Source organism: Peromyscus leucopus, chromosome 6 (assembly GCF_004664715.2).
Source record: "Peromyscus leucopus breed LL Stock chromosome 6, UCI_PerLeu_2.1, whole genome shotgun sequence".
NCBI classification, from domain to species: domain Eukaryota; kingdom Metazoa; phylum Chordata; class Mammalia; order Rodentia; family Cricetidae; genus Peromyscus; species Peromyscus leucopus.
In genome coordinates, this window is record NC_051068.1 from 96,898,181 (window position 1) to 96,916,082 (window position 17,902).

Consider the following 17,902-nt stretch of genomic DNA (forward strand, 5'->3'; position numbering starts at 1 on the left):
CTCTAAATGAAATCCCCTTTCCAGTTGAATGACAGTTCCAATGAGATTAAAGTTCTCTCAATAAAGATTTCTAGTACATATTAAGTTATTTTCATCTAGTCTCATCTATTCGTGATTTAGTAATTCTTTCAAGGCAGCCACTGTTATTGAAGGACTTTTGAAAAAAGCGAATATTAGAACAACACTTGCTAGTGAACTGGTTTTAAAATTTTGTTAACAGTAGAGTAGTTCATATGGAGCTCTGTAAATGGTAATATTTTGAATTACAGAACTTTACTTTAATATCAGTGTTTCTAACAGGTAAATTGAAAACTAATACATTTTAATTATCTACTATTTGTGTATACTGTCCTGATGGTAGAACATGTGTTTACGCTATGATGCTTTTCACTACTCCAAGGACCCTGTATCTAACCTTAGCAAAATCACTCACAGAATCCAAATGTGCTTTGTAGGTCAAGGGTATGAAAATTGTCCTTTTTCTGATACCCTTGTGACTCACTGTATACCAACTTTAATTACCAAAGAATTACAACTTTGATGTCAATTGTCAACTTGTTAGATGATTGAAGAAGTGTTCCATTTCTGTTCCTTTTATGGTAAATACGTTTCTCAAGATAATGCTGTTCAAACATGGAATAAGGGCAAAGCATGAAGTTTACTAAATGCTATTAGCCTTGGACTCAGATTGATAGCTACTGCGTATCAAACCCTGCACTGGGCATTTTATAGGAATTATTTCACTTTTTTGTTGGTCACGTTAAGAGGTAAATATAGTTCATATTACTTAAGCACGAGAAGATTGTGAATTAGTCTTTGGGATGTGGAGGAAAGAGATTTCAGAATTCAAGGCCATCTTTGGCTACATAATACATTCTAAGCATAAGACTCTATCTCAAAAAAAAAAAAAAAAAAAAAAAACCTCAAATCTAACAAATGAATAGTAAGAAAAAGAGTCATGCCCATCTTTTGAAAAATTAAATAAGTTACTAACAACCCCATAGATATATTAGCATTTATAGTTTTGTCTCTTCCTTGTCTCATCTTGGACACATTCTCAGTTAAGAATCTTTATGTGGATCAATTAATTTGAATGAAAAAAAATAGGAAATGTACCAGGCTTAGAGGTCCTAAGAAGAACTACAGTTTAAGTATAGTTTCAGACGGTTTGCCTGTCTAAACTGTCTAAACTAAATAGCATCCAGATACTGACATAAAACTGGAAGGAGACATTATGAAAATTCAGTAATAGTCACAACTTCAAGGTCCTTGTGTTAATACCTGTAAATCTGCAGAAAGTGAGTAAGAAATAAAACATTGCATTAGACTAAACTTTTGCCTTTTTCATGTGGACATAGATTATTTTCTCGAAGACACTGCATTTTGTGCCTAAATAAAAATATTAAGAAATGTAAAGATTTCAATTCTTCAGACATGTTTTCTATACAAAATGAGATAAATTTAGAAAATGAAAGAGAGAAGGTTGGGAGAACTAAACGAAATATCATTAAAAACACCAGCCTGGGCTACCAAGTGAGTTCCAGGAAAGGCACAAAGCTACACAGAGAAACCCTGTCTTGAAAAACCAAAAAAAAAAATAAATAAATAAAAACCACCAAGTGGTTGATGGTCATCTGGCCTGTGACCTCTCCTCAGTACTTTCACAGCCACCCAAACTGTTATCTTTCAATTTAGGCTTGGAAATGCTGATTCTGTTATGCAAGCATCCAGCCAACAGAGGGGGAAGAGGAAAGGATGAGGAGAAAAAAGAGGACAAAGAAAGAGGAGGAGGAAGCAGCCATCATTGAACCATAAGAGGAACCTGTGTTTCCAAGTGTCAGAAAGGCTTGTACATCAGTGAAAATTCACTTAGAAAGAAATTTGTGAAGGTCTCGATGACATCTAGGCATGATCTACCAGAGTTTATAGGGAATAATCTGGGGAATGCTGAAAAATAGGTGTCATGAGAAGGGATTAGGCTTGAGTATTGCTATCTTAATTAGAAAAGTGAAATAGGAAAATTTCCAAAGTGGGAAAGAAAATTCAGAGTCAGTTCTGGACGAATTAGCTTTATTTGGAGAGCCCCACACACCCGGTGAGCACCAGCTGATTGCAGTGTGAACCAGAATCTGTCCTGGGCTTTGGGAATCTGCCCTGTATCTTGCCCAGGACATTTTAAGGGGCTGGAGAAAGGCAATGTCCAGGGCAGCAGTAGCATTAGCAGAAGTAGTCACTAGGGAAAAACGTTCATCTAGTACTAGATGCTTGACCTTGGGAATGAACAGAATAGAAACAAAACACCATTTCAAAAGGATCCTTGTTCTGCCTACAGATGAGCAACCTGGAAATCTCCATGAACTACACTTCCTGAAGGAATGAAACCGTATTACAGAACTATATCGTGAAACCTGGCCAGCAGAAAACTGTGAGACTGTGGGGAAGAAATGTGAAGAATTGAGCAACCTGAAAACTTTTGGGAACCAGCCTCTGCAGGAGGACAGTCACCTAAGTTCCGTGTAGCATGTCTAACATTGGGAAGGCTGCTCAAGTGAAGGGACAACATGTGAAGCCAGAATGCTGACCAAATGCTTGGAGTTGCCATGAGTATTTGAGAACCCATTTCCAAAGTACTGCACATTGCTAGTCCTGCATCTATAGTTTTATTTTTCCAAAAGATAACCCAGATGGGAATCTTGAATGCTCATCATGTGGGAACTGTTAGGAATGATGTAGCTTCTGGGAGCTGAGATAGAACCCCTCAATTACAAGTCTGAATCTAGCAATTAGGCTAGACAGCTCTCATATATATTTCACTATATCCACATCCAGGTGTCTATCTCTTCTCCACATCTGTTCTTCCCCTACTTACTACTGAAGTAAATTTAGGAGACCACCTTGACCCAGCTCTGTCATTAACCTGCAGCTTTTAAATAACTTCATCACAACATCAAGATAAAAAGGAAATTGGGGATCACAGGCTAAAGCACTGGAAACTTGATTGCTGGTAGCAGTTGCTTTGTACAGTTCTTGAGTATAATTGGTTATTTTATAATCATTGAGAAATCCAATTTTCAATTGTTTATGAGTCATAACATAGAGAATACCACTGATCATGAAAGAGAAACCTGGGGGGGGGAAGCATACAATATAATAACCCTGAAGCCCATGAATAGAGCCTTTTAAATTCTTAAAATCCTCATGATTTCTTAAAAAATAAAGTCAAATGGAGATGAGCTAAAAGTTAATATTGAATTCATGAGTAAGAAAAAAGAGAGGGGATAACATAATTGCTTCTCAGCAAGGCTTTTACAATAAATATAGGCAAACAACAGCAGAGAAAATACCACACCACAGACAATGATTTGCTGTTTCAAGATTCATTTCAAGTTTATAATAGATTTTGTTCCCCTGAATTCGGCAGTAATGCATTTATTTCATGGCCAATTTAGAGTAAAGTCAACCACCAAACCTTCATGAAACTTCAGACAAAGTGACTTTATCTTTTGTGCTACTCTACTCTGTCATTGGGTAAAATCAAAAGATTCTAGCAGAATGTTGAAAAAAATGTGTTTCTCTTGGATCCTTTACAGAAAATGTCATCACTACCAACATAGCTAACTGCTGTCTCTTCCGTCAGAGACCCACTTCAGTTGACTCGATTCCTAGTATTTGCATTGAATGTATTCTTATTAGGGGGTTACTGCTAAATTCTCTAAAATGGAAAAAAAGCATTTGAAAAGGTCAAAGGAGCCAATGGAGATCAAGAAATCCCTGCTCCCCTCTCTCCCTGCTATGCTTTCAATGTCCTACAGTGTACAGAAATTTGTCAGCTGTCAGTTAATCAACCAACCACTAAGTCAAATATAGACTATGTAAATTGTTTTTAAAACTCATGTTCTCTGGAAAACAGTTTTCTCTCAACACCAGCCGTGGCTAGGTATGATAATGGGCATGCCATATTTATTTAACTTGAGGGTCTCTGTTTGATTATGAGTGGCACGCATTAACCTGTATAATGTGTAGGAGTACAGCCTGGTCAAAGTTGCAGCTTCCTCACCCACTCAAATGCTAGGATTTACACATCTGACTTACAAGTGTTTCACCAGAAGCATATTGTTCAGGTACCCGTGTCTATAGCTCTCTCTATTTCAATACTTCTGAATATATTGACAAGTTTCAGGATAATATTGGTCTCATTTTGTTCATCCCAGACATTGTCTCACTTTGCATACCATTCTTACCTAGTTGCTCATTAAATACGGACATCTGTAGACTGAAGTTGCCTTTGAAGAACTAGAGAAGTGGAATTGTTTCAGCCAACTGGGAAATGATGGCAGGGTTGCACTGTCCTGTAGGAGCTCTAGGCCCCATGGTGTCTGCCAAGATTATCCTCACATTAGAGGAGAACATTTAAATTCAAGCTATTTTCTAATCATTTACCCCCCGAAAGTCACAATGTAACAGCAATGAAGTTAAAGCTTTCCAGTGTGTCTAAATGCAGAACTTTTTAGTATCTTCCTGACCATTTCATATTTTTAAAGTAATTTTGAATAAAATGTTTTAAAATATAAACTTAAATAGTCTCTAAATACAACATATATTATATATTGTTGATATATCTATATGTATATCTATATATCTATGTCTATATCTGTATCTATATATATATATAATCCGTTATAGCTGGAGTTTTCTCCAGTCCTGCCTGGCCCATGGTCAGAACAAATCTCTCTCACCTGCCAGTCCCACAGCCGCTTAGACCCAACTGAGTAAACACACAGAGACTTACATAGCTTACAAACTGTATGGCCACAGCAGGCTTCTTGTTATCTAGTTCTTATATATTAAATTAACCCATATCTGTTAGTCTATAAGTTGCCACATGGCTCATGGCTTACCAGTACCTTACATCTCGTTTTTTATGGAGGCGGCTGTCAGCATCTCTCTGACCTCAGCCTTCCACTTCCCAGAATTCTCCTCTTTCCTCATCCCGCCTATACTTCCTGCCTGGCTACTGGCCAATCAGTGTTTTATTTGTTAACCAATCAGAGCAACACATTTAACATACAGAATATCCCACAGCAATCTATCTATCTATCTATCTATATCTGTACTTTCTTCCATTTTCTACATGAGGTTTTATTTTATGGAACCTACTCCACCTCTCTATGGAATGTTCTATTCAACACAACTTTACTAGCACTTTGGTTTCCTCACATGCTGGGAAGGAGAAGGGGAATGTCAGAAGTAGCCAGCCAGATACAGAGGGAGCAGGAGATCAACATGTCATGCTAATAAAGGTAGGGCCACATGGTAGAGCATAAATAAGGAATATGGGTTAACTTAAAATGTAAGAGCCAGTGAGTAATAAGCCTGAGATATTGGATGAGCACTTATAATTCATATTAAATCTCTGTGTGTTTATTTGGGACTGGACAGTCAGGACAGGAAATGTCCATCTATAATATAGTATTTCAGTCATGGCTGTGATTTGGGCTCTGCATTCCTTCCCACCTTATTCTTCTATTTTGGAATGAGAATGGGAACGTTTTCTCTGTGCGTAGCATGCTGAAACTCACAGTTATGAGTTTACCTTGAGTCTCAAATGACACAGACTTTGGACTTTTAAAGTGTAGGAATTGTTAAAGACTGGGTACTTTTTAGCATTAGATTATATTTTGCATTTTAAGACGAACATGAGATATTCCTAACAAGACATGGAAGGTTGTTATTTAAAGTAATGTGCTTGGGTGATAATGGTCATGTGGGGTTAATGCTTAATTTCATTTGTCAACTTGATGTAGTCTCGAGTTACCTGGGAGCTGGGCCAGTGCTCATGGTTGTGGGGAATTACCTCTATTGAGGTGGGAAAACACACCTTGTGTGGCTGACAGCATTCTCTGATCTGGGATCCTAGACTGTACAGAAAGGAGAAAGGGAACTGGGCACTAACGTTCATTGTGGTCTGCTTCTTGCATTGTGAACACTATCTCCAGCTCCTGCTGCTGTGACTTCTCTGGTGTGATGGACTCTGAACTCACACGGCGAGCCAAGCTAAGCTGTTCTTGCTTTAAGCTGCTGCAGTAGGAGGATTTAATCGCAGCAATGGGAAAAAGTAACTGAAGCACAGTGACAGGCACAAGTGAAAACATTACAGTGTAAGTGCCCACTATTTCTCCCATTCTCTTCATTGTATTCAGTAGGCAGACACAGAAGTAGGTAGGGTAGGAGAGTGAGAAGAGATAATGAGAAGGATCCAAGAACCAGGATGGAGAGGAGGAAAGGGAGCAGGAAAAGGAGACTGAAAATAAAGTGTTTTGTATGTGACAGAGAACAAAGGAGATTTACAAATGTTTTTGTTACATATGTACGTGTGTGTGTGTGTGTGTGTGTGTGTGTGTGTGTGTGTGTGTGCCTGCGCGCACCCATGTGCGCGCGCGCGCTGTGGGATGGTCTGTATGTCAAATGCTCTGATTGGTCAATAAATAAAACACTGATTGTCCACTGGCCAGGCAGGAAGTATAGGCGAGACTAACAGAGAGGAGAAAAGAGGGAACAGGAAGACAGAGGAAGACACTGCCAGCCGCCGCCATGGCAAGAGGCATGTGAAGATGCCAGTAAGCCACAAGCCACGTGGCAAGGTATAGATTTATGGAAATGGATTAATTTAAGCTATAAGAACAGTTAGCAAGAAGCCTGCCATGGCCATACAGTTTGTAAGCAATATAAGTCTCTGTGTTTACTTGGTCAGGTCTGAGCAGCTATGGGACTGGCGGGTGACAGAGATTTGTTCTGACTGTGGGCAAGGCAGGAAAACTTTAGCTACGTGTGTGTGTGTGTGTGTGTGTGTGTGTGTGTGTGTGTGTGGTGTGTATGCACGTGTGGATGATGCTTACGCTGTTTGTATGTGAGTGCAGGCACATGTGTGCCACAGCAGAGTGTGGTGGTCAAAGGACAATATTCCAGAATTAATCCTCTCATGAGTTCCTAGGATCAAATGAAGGTTTTCACAGTTGTGTAGGAAGTATGTTTACCCACTGAGCAGTCTTGGCAGCCTGAGAGAATCACTTAAATTAAGGCAAATGTGCCCTCAAAAAATGGTGGTATATGAGAGCTGCTTAATACAAAGGTGGTCTATAAGTGAGTCTTATATTAAGTTCAGATTAGAGTTGGCAACAGTCCTAGCACACACAGGAGGTATAGTATCGAGATTTTTGTGGACAAGCCATGAAAAGGTACTGCTAAAGAGGAACCACAGAGGTAAAAGGCCATAACAAAATGTTTGCTAAAAGTACAGTATCACATATACCTAAATTTGAAATGATTCAAGAAATTCAAATCATAAATTATCTTACTGACCCCTGTTTGATGTTCTAGCCAAGGTTTATTTTTTTAAAAAAAATTATTTCAATAAAATAAATAATATTTGAAAGTTACCAGTTATTTATCATTTATAAATTTATCATTTATAAGTTTGGCTAATTCCAAATTACAAGAAGGTAGTCAATATCTACAATCTAATATTCTACATTTACAGTATTTTATTATTAAAGATTTTCTAGCTTCTATTTTTTCTACACTTAGTACTAAAATTATCTCCAGACTTTATGATTATAAGTCCATTTATAGTAGAGTGGAACCGTGAAGAGCCTGTGAATGAAAGGGTAGGATCAGTAGAGGGATGGGGAGGGTCTAAAGTTTTGCACATGTTAGTGTGAAACATACAAGCAGACAATGCTGAATACCTGAACTACTGTAAGAACCCCTCAAGTCGCTCAGGTCACTGGGGTCCATGAAAGGGAGGAGGTGAGGGAGCAAAGTCAAGGGAAGGGAGAGAAGGAAGGGAGGAGAATGGAGGTCATGAGGGAGGAGAAGCTGAAGGAGGAAAATAAAAACTAAGAAAATAACTAAGACCCCTACATAGAAAATTCAGAGCAAATGGTTAAAATTAAAGCCATAAATCTTTGAGATAACTCCTATGTTAATTAACTAGATGTAGTCATTCCAAAATGTATATTTAGTTGAGCATGATACTGTACACAAATAAATGTATGTGTATAGGAATTACATTCATCAATTATCAAAGTAACAATGACCTGCTACTGCACTATATAGTTGGCTCTCCAACTCAGGATTTATTCTTTCCACTGGCTCTCTATGAGTCAGAGAATTTAGATTTATGTGAAGGAATAACGGCTTTGCATGAAAATATTAGCATTTGTACCACTTTTCTATTTTAAAATGAATAAAATTATAGTTTAAGTTACTAGATATTATCAACCATTTACTGTATAAAAAAGAATTTTTCAATATTTATATCTCAGTTAAATAGATGATGGGAGAAGTGGTTTAATTTTCAATAAAGCTGGAGAACATTTGTTATTCCTAATGATAACTTTTCTAATATTCTTCCTTTCAAGGAAATATTTTTCAGGCAGAAACAATTATAGTCTATGTCTTAAACTGCAATGAAATGATGTTTATATTGCTACTTTTTATTAATATTCTATATCATAGCCATTTGGTAAGTTTGAATGGAAAAGTAAAACTAAATGATAGTAATTAACAAGATAAAAATCAAAGTAGAGAAAAATAGAAAAATTTAAGGATGGTAAATAAAACTTCATTAAAGAGAAAAAAATCACAGTTCATCATATAAGAATTCTTTCAACTTTTTTTCCTCTGGGCTTTTAAAGCATAAAGAAGGTAATATAAAATTTTATGATTATTACAATATTTTCCTATTAAAAGTATTTAGCTCATTTAAAATGTGTATTTCTTTTGTTTGTAGTGTTTTTTAAATTTGTTCCTCTGTTTCTTTTCTAATTTTTCAACATTCTGCTAATAACTCCTCTATGAGGTGAGGTAACACTGCTTACTAGTTCAAAACAACTTGTGTGTGTGTTTTTTTTAAACTGGTTTGTGAATCTACTTATGTAATATATTATTCCTTAATTATCTTATATTTTTATTTATTCTTTAATTTAGTTGATTTTTTAAAGCTCAGAAATAAAAAAAAATATCTCTGGTGATACTGTGTCCCCAATATATTGTACACCTTAATAAACTTATCTGGGGTCAGAGAACAGAACAGCTGCTAGATAAACATAGAGGCCAGAAAATGGTGGCACTCATACCTTTAATTCTAGCCTTCTGGAGGCAGAGATCCATCTGAATCTCTGTGAGTTCAAAGCCACACTGGAAACAGCCAGGCATGGTGACACATGCCTTTAATCCCAGGAAGTGATGGCAGGAAGCAGAAAGGTATATAAGGTGTGAAAACCAGGAACTAGAGTCTGTAAAGTTTTTAGGCTTTGAGCAGCAATTCAGCTGAGATCCATTTGGATGAGGATTCAGAGGCTTTCAGTCTGAGGAAACAGGATCAGCTGAGAAGTTGTTGAGGCGAGGTTAGCTGTGGCTTGTTCTGTCTCTCTGATCATTCAGAATTTACTCCAATACCTGGCTCCTGGGTTTGTTTCTAATTAATAAGACCTTTTAAGATTCATGTTACATATACCTACAAAGATTTTTAGGTACTGAGAGAAAGGCCATCTTGCAATAATCATCACCATGAAAATGTCAAAAATGCTTCATGTAATTTGAGTACTACCTTGTCTGGATACACAATTGGTAACTGGTAACACTGAGTAGCAAGAGAGTTAAATGATCATTATCAACATGGACTTAAATATTTCAGATGCAAAAATCAATTATTACGATAATGATAGTATAAACAATATGACTTTGGCATTCTTATGTCTAACATAATTTGGTCAAGTTAGTGATGAGCATGAAGTTATACAAGGTAGAGTCTGAATTTTGTGCAGCACAGGGTGCACAAGTCAAAAGGAATTCCTTGTTCAGGGTGCTTAAATAGCACTAAACTGCCACATTTGAACCTGTCTATTATTGAGACCTTAACTCATATAATATAATACGGACAATAAAAATAATTAAATATCTTTAAAAATGACTATTGATATGGTGAATTTTCTCATTGAAAATGAGAAAGTGCTGTATTATTACAACATAGAATATCAAACACAGCTTTTTAATGCTTATAATCTGTATCACTTACAAACATAAGTACAGCTTTTCATATAGCTTTCTGTCATAACTATGTTATTTTTACTACATTTTTCATAATTGGGTATCAGAATTAGACTCCACAATAGGCAATTATGTTATAAATAAATATTAATGGTTACAATAAAGGCAAGGCTTAGAAAAAAATCATTAGTTCTCTAGAGCTTATTTCTGAATGGTCGAACTTTGTATATCTAGAGCAACCATCATGCCTGTTGAAAACTGTACATCATGTCTACTTACAATATTTGTAGAGCTTCAAATATAATGTGATAAGATAACATGTTGTGTGAAGTTATTCCTAGGGGGACTTGAATGAACATCTACTCACTTCAGATAGGGAACCAATGTCAAACCACAGAACTTTGGGTACCTCCAAAGTCCAACTTGAGGAACCAATGAGTTTTATTGGGGTTACTTACAGGAATGTAGGTGAGGGATTACTTTCAGAAAAAGAAATAACTCAAAGATAGTCTTTGGCTTCACCAAAAGCACACCACAGCATGGGTGACAGCTCACAGATGTGGAAAACCTGAAGAGCACTCCACAGCTGCAGGCAATTCCACAGGTAGGAGCTTATCCTTCCCAGTCAGCCCAGTGGCTCAAGCCTCTTTCATGCACTTCCCAAGTACTGCTGTTGGTCTCTGCTCATTTCAGGCTGATTGATTGTTTTGAGCGTCTTCTGTGCAGTCCAACTTGTCTGTGAGCATCTCTTAGTAGTCCTTGTTGCTTATAGATGCTAATGGAGTCTAGTGAATCTGGTTGTTTATTTTCTGAGCTTAAGGAGCTTCCACAGAGGATAAAATGCTCCACCTCTCCTTTGAACATCATGTTCTTTCATCCTAAATTCTTTAACTGTGTCTTAATGAGCTTCCTTCCAAGACTGAAGGTTTTAATCTAGGAAAAATACTGCTACACAATAAATGACTATTTAATTTCGCTGAGTAGTAACAAGTGTCAAAGCATTCTTCTTCAAAGGAAAGCTTATTTGGAGTTCCCATTTTAAATTTAAGGTATATTTAAAGTGTTTCAATATCTATTGTCTACCCATTTATTGCACAACTCCTCATTTAAGGAGAAGTATTTGCAGTATGAATCTCTTCTTTCTTTTTGGCACTGGTGGTCTCTCCATCAATGCTGAATTCCTCTTCTGCGGCATATCTTATACTTAGTGTCATAGCAGCAAGGGCAAGTTTTCATACACTGTTGATAAACATGTGAGTTGCTATGAAAGTTTCATATACCTATATTTCTTTAAGGTTGGAAAAGTAGAAATGTCATAATCTTTAAAGACAGTTCTGAAAATACACCATGTAGAAACAAGAAAAAAAGACATATTTATAATAGAAAATTTGTAATAATCTTAAAAAAATAGAATATTTATACATGAACTTACCCAGAGAGGGAAGGACTTCTACACTGAAATAAAGCAATGTTGCCAAACAAAATCAAAGACACACATAAAAGAAAAAATACCTAAAGTTGCATAGAGACAGTAATGTTAAAGTGTTAATATTACTCAAATGCAATATAATATTCACTATAATTCCAAGCATGATTCCAATAACATGGGGGTTGAGAAAATGACTCAGTGAGTAAAGCGCTTGCCTCCAAATATTAGGATCTGAGTTCAAATCCCCATCACCCATATAAAACTGCATACCCCTGCACGTAGTCATAGTACAAGCAATCACAGCAACAGCCTGGTTTGTTGGAGAGCTACTCAAGCTAGTGGGTGAATCTCATATTCAGTGGGAAACTCTAAGAGAATTAAATGGAGAGTGACAGAATGCCTTTCAGATGTAAAAAATGATTTCTAAATTTTTAAAAAGATTTTTTTTAATTTTATTTTATGTGTATAGATGTTTTTATGTACATATGTATATGTACCGTATCTATGCCTAGTCCTGGGGAGGCATGAAGAAAGTACTTAATCCCCTGGAACTGGAGTGGCAGATGTTTATGAGCCAGCATTTGGGTGCTGGGAACTGGACCGGGGTCTTCTGCATAAACTTTTAACCACCCAGCCATCACTCAGACCCTTTCTAAAATTTTATGCAAAATCTCAAAGACCTCCAAATGGCCCCATGTGTTGAAAAACAGAAAAAAAAAAAAAAAAACCCAACGGAATCTGGTCTAAAGATTTTCTTTTTAATCTCAGTTCATTACAAATCTACAGTAATGTGGTAGTGACAAGGAGCCAATTATACAAGATAAAGCAACACTTCAAACAGCATAAAAGCCATCACATGAGGTCAAATAATTTTTAATAAGCACAACTATTATTCGCTTTGGAAAAATAGTATCAACATTATTTTGAGTTTGGCAAAAATCTCCCCGTGTTACACAAAAGCAAAAGTAGACACATCAGGAAAGGAATTAGAGAAGCTTAAGTTTCTTTCTTTTTTTTTTTTTTTTTTTTTTTTTTTTTTTTGTTTTTCGAGACAGGGTTTCTCTTGTGTACCTATGCGCCTTTCCTGGGACTCACTTGGTAGCCCAGGCTGGCCTTGAACTCACAGAGATCCGCCTGCCTCTGCCTCCCGAGTGCTGGGATTAAAGGCGTGTGCCACCACTGCCCAGCGAGAAGCTTAAGTTTCTAATAATAAAGTTATACACTAGAGGACATGCAGTACCATGAAAGATAGCTCATCAAATAGGACACATGCTAACCAGAAAGCTGCAGGGAAAAAAAAAAAATCAAATGTAAACATCATAAAGAATTTAAATAACATTTATCCAAGGAAGCTTTACCAAAAATATGCGTATGAAAAGATGTTGAATATCTCTAGTAATTCGAAAAATGCAAGTTTAAAATGTAATGGAATGTCATTTCACAAAAAAAAAAGAGGGAAAGAGAAAAGAAGAAATAAAAAGGTTGGTTGTGGAATGAAGAGATGGTTCAGTGGTTAAGAGTACTAGCTGCTGTCCAGAGGCCCTGGGTTCAATCCTACTTCTCAAATTGGAGCTTATCACCATCTATGAATCCAGTTCCAAGGGATTTGACGCCCTCTCCTGGCCTCCGTGGGCACAAGGCTTGCACATGGTACACAAACATAATACAGGCAAAACACGGTACTCAAAAAAAAAAAAAAAAAAAAAAAAAAGACAGAGCCAGGGAAAAATTCAGCTCTTCATGCAATATGAACATTATGGGTGTACATACGGAGAAAACAGCCTGGCATTCTACAAAATTAAAAAATGCAATTGTGGTGTGGTCTGATATATGGTGGCACCATGTTGGAGTTTTTCTCTTGAAGAAAATTAAGAACGAACTCAATCTGATGTATCCACTTCTCTCCATCTTCCATCTGTGCCTGTCTCTTCTTCTATCTGCCCCTGATAAAGAGCTTTCTTCTTTATTTACCGAATTCCCATAAAACATGGTGTGGGTTTTTTTGGAGGGTTTTTTTTTTTTTTTTTTTTTTTGTCTACGGAAAAAAAAAATTAACAGTTTTACAAGGGGAAAGAAGTTACTTTACTGGCCCCTACTGACCCAGAATAGTTCTGAAGACTACAGGTAGATGTTACCAATGTTAATTCACATTTCATTTTTAATATTTTTAGTGGGGATTTGTTTTCAGAATCACTGCTTGCTGCCAATGACTCTATATTTAACTACCATATCCCACATTATTCTGGGTCAGGCACATGAAAGGATCACAAAGGACAGAAAGGAATATAGTGTTAGGTTAGAGCTGTGTGTTCAGTGTAGCATGGAAAAGTGGATTGGGTGCAAAGTGAGATTGGCTGCATTGTTTTCTTAGAGGCTAGTTAAATGTGGTGGTGTGTCATGGGGGGGGAGTTTTGAGGTTTCAAAATTCTGTGCCATTCCCAGTTAGCTCTCTCTGCCAACTTGTGGTTGTGTGTCAATATGTGAGCTCTCAGCTACTGCTCCAATGCCATTCATTCTTGCCTCTCATCTGTCATGCTCCCCAGCATGATGGTCATGAGCCCTCTGGAACCATGAACTTCCCAATTAAACACTATCTTTTATAAGTGGCCTCAGTTGTAGTGTCTTATTACCACAATAGAAGAGTAATAATTAAGACAGTTACCATTCATCCCCATTCTACTACTTCTACTTCTGGATTCAAATGTAACAGAACTGAAATCAGGACCATGAAGAGTCTGGACATCATAATGATAGCAATTTTTTTAACAAAAAGCAAAAGCTTAAAGCTATCCCAGCAGTTCATGTGCAGTCCCCACACTTGGAAAGCAAAGGCAGGATTGCCTGAAGTTTAAGGACAGCCTGATCTATGTAGTGAGTTCTGGGCTGACCAGGGATATATAGCTAGACCCCAGACAGAGAACCATGTAGAGAGTTAGTAAAACCCACCTCTTCAGAGGCCATTGATAACATTACTGGATGATGAGATCCTGAGGTCTGTGACTGGATTTGTTCCTTCATAGTTTCATTACACAATGGAGTTATTGAAAGTTGGTGAAATGGAGCCCTACATCGAAGAAGTAGGTCACTAGTGGAATTTCCAAGAAGGCCTTTTTCTTTCTCTGGCCTCTTCCTGCATTTTATTATTATTATTATTATTATTATTATTATTATTATTATTATTATTTTATTTTTTGCTTTCTGTCTGACATGGTGTGAACTTCCTTCTCTGCTCCATCATAGCCTCCCCACCATAGTAAGCAGATCATTTCGAAAACGTTAACCATGTTAATTACTTCCTCCTATAAGTTGGACCTGTTGGTATTTTGGCCACAGTGATGAATAAACTTACACATTGCCTATATTATTTCTTGTATCTAATTAGTACAAGAAATTGAAAGGAAATAATCATTATATTTGCTTATGATAAGAGGTGGTTGGGGATCTTGTTGCAATACTCTCTGCAATCGGCCTCTAGGTTCAATCTGAACCTAGGAGAGGGCAAACATTTTCTCTTCTTTTTATTATTAAGAAATTTTCTGTTCATTTTACATACTAACCACAGGTGCCCCTCTCCTCCCTCCTCCTGCCCCCACCCCCTGCAGCCTAACATTTTCTCTTATAGTAGCAATGTATGGTGTTGGGCCTTCGGGAACACTCCTGGTCATCCTGCAGTGTCAGGAAGCTTTCAAACATATTTGTGAGTCAAATACTTTACATTTTGAAAGGGAATGTTCTAAGATAGAACAGAGAGTTGTTTGCATTAGATTCTTGCCCTTTTATGGGTCTGCATGACAGCAAGGCTCTTGGAACAAAAGGGAGCTTGCCTAGGATTCAGTCAGGCTGAACAAAGGACTCCTGGTCATGGGAGATTTGGCATTGTTTGCATAAATGGACATTAAACTTTCTCTGTGGTGCTATATGCTCATTGCTTTGCAAAAGCAATATGTGTTCATTTTTAAACTCTTCTAAAATTGTGCTATAAAGCTACAGCAAAGATTATAACATAGTTTCTTTAGTTTTAAGTTATTTTTGATAATATAACTTGAATTTAATTGATGAAATATATATATATATATATATATATATATATATATATAAATTAACCACGGATAAATTTACTGTTATATACACATATATAACTTAATGATTTTTGCTTTGAAATTTGTTGTTAGAATTGGGAAAAGTTGGAATTATTTCAAATGGAATTGGAAATCATAATAATATGTGAAACTTCTTCCTGGCTCTAACATTTGTTTAGAGGTAGGGAAGCCTAGCATTTTTCATTTGATATTTCTCTAAGAAAAACTAAAATGTTTTGAGTTTTTCCAATGTTTTTCTACTCCAAGATGATGTCAATACTTTTACAGTGCAGTGACATTTCCAAAAGAGCTGAAATCACAGAAGATTATTGTAGTCTATACTTTCAATAATATTACCTTTAAATGAGGTGTTTTAAAATTGCCTTGGAACTAATAGCACAAAGCACGGGTTAAGGACCACAGAAAAATAATTATCCTGAGTCTTAACTGTATTCCAAGGGAAATGCTTGCATATGCTCTCCATCAGCAGGGAATTGAGAAAATTGTTCTGCAAGGCTCATAAATCAATAGAATTTTCACAAATGCTCAAAAGTACAGATTGTGACAAATGTTATTTCTTCTAGATGGAACTTTAAATTTCCTGTCATTTTCCAACTTCCATTTTCATATTATTTGAGTTCAAAAACATTGAGGCATGTGTTTACATATTTTTAGCAATTATGGATATGTAAAATGTGAATGATACTTCAATCAAATAAATAAACGCAAATGTCACAAGTGTGAGCTGCTGTTTACTAGATCACTGATGATCCATGTAGGAGATAATTTATACTTTCATGCATGTGTCACTTCTAGTTAAATTTATAAAAGCTTCGCAAGGCAATGATTTCCTCACATTTTGCAGTAATTCCTTATTATTTCACTTTTCTCAAGTGTCTACACTCTGAACAACATTCTTCATAGCTTTTATACGAACTAACAGTACTGCCCTTTTGGTATTCTAAAGATTACATTGAATACTCTCCTACCACTCATTAACTGCTTTGTATCACAATTTGAACACTGAATTGGCTGCTAAAATTTTTCTTAACTGCTAATATAGTTAGGTATAGTTCACCAGCCATTATTGTCATTTGTCTCTGGCAACAGATTTGCACAGGGATGTTTAAACTTCTACTCACTTACATCTTTCCCAGTTAGAGGCTGGTCTTCTGTTCTTAGTTACTCTCCCCTTCAAATGCTTCCAGGGACGAGGGTAATATTCCTAGGTGGTTCTAAAGCCTATCATGGTGAAAATCAAGGCAAACTATCACACCCACCATCTGATTCTAATAGATCCATTTAGTTTCAAACATATAGTGCAACCTAAGAGGCAATTTGCTAATGTTTCTCTCTCTTTCATCCCTGTCTCTGTCTCTCTGTCTTTGTCTCTGACTCTGTCTCTCTCCTTTATCAATATTCACTATAGGACCACTCTTGAAATTTGAACTACTTTGTCTGGAACTCAGACTTCTTTTTGGAGTGAGAAAATGCAATGTGGAGAAGAGCTATGGAATGAAATACTACAGAGAAAGAATCCAAAAAGACAATGATCAAGCCAGCAGGCTTTTAGTACAAGATACTAGTCCCATTTGCCATCTTGTTCTATATGAGACACTTCAGAAGTGGCCAAGAAAGAGATTTTCTTCTGAAGACCCAACAAACCTATGGGTCCAAAAGCTATGGTAACAATAATGAACTAAAATCATGTTTGGTACTAGAGGTAGAATCTTGCTTTAAGAAATATCTGAACCATGTGGCATTGACTCTATGGACAGGCAACACACAGATTAAAATATCCTCAAGCTAACAGTGAAAACTTAAAAAAAAATAAAAAAAGCTATGAGAAGCTGGGAGAAAGATGGCCCAAACTATTCACTCAAACTAAAATTAACTGCAGTAACACAGAATGTTAAAAAGAAATCAAATGGACCTATGGATATTGTGGCTTTAATTTGAAATGTCTTCCATAGGTTCATATATTAAAAGCTAGAGGAAAGAAGTAATTCTAAGTGGTGTCTTCCCCCTGGCTACTTCATGTCTTTTGTTCTAAGCTTCCTGCCATCATGAGGTGAGCAGCTTCCCTTACCAAATCTTCCTGTTGTAATATTTGGCCTCAGCTTCAGTGCATGTAAACAGATCTAGTCAAACACTGACTTGAATATCTGAAACACAAAGCAAATCTTACTTAAGTTTCCCCTTGGCTGTTTGGTACAGTGGAGAAAAGTCCACTAGCACAGTTGACATAGCCACAAAGAGACCAGTGCCAGGTTGCTCACTGGCTTCTTTTCGTTCCCTAACATGAAGAAGCAAGGGCTCTCAGAAGAAAGGAAGAGACAGATTT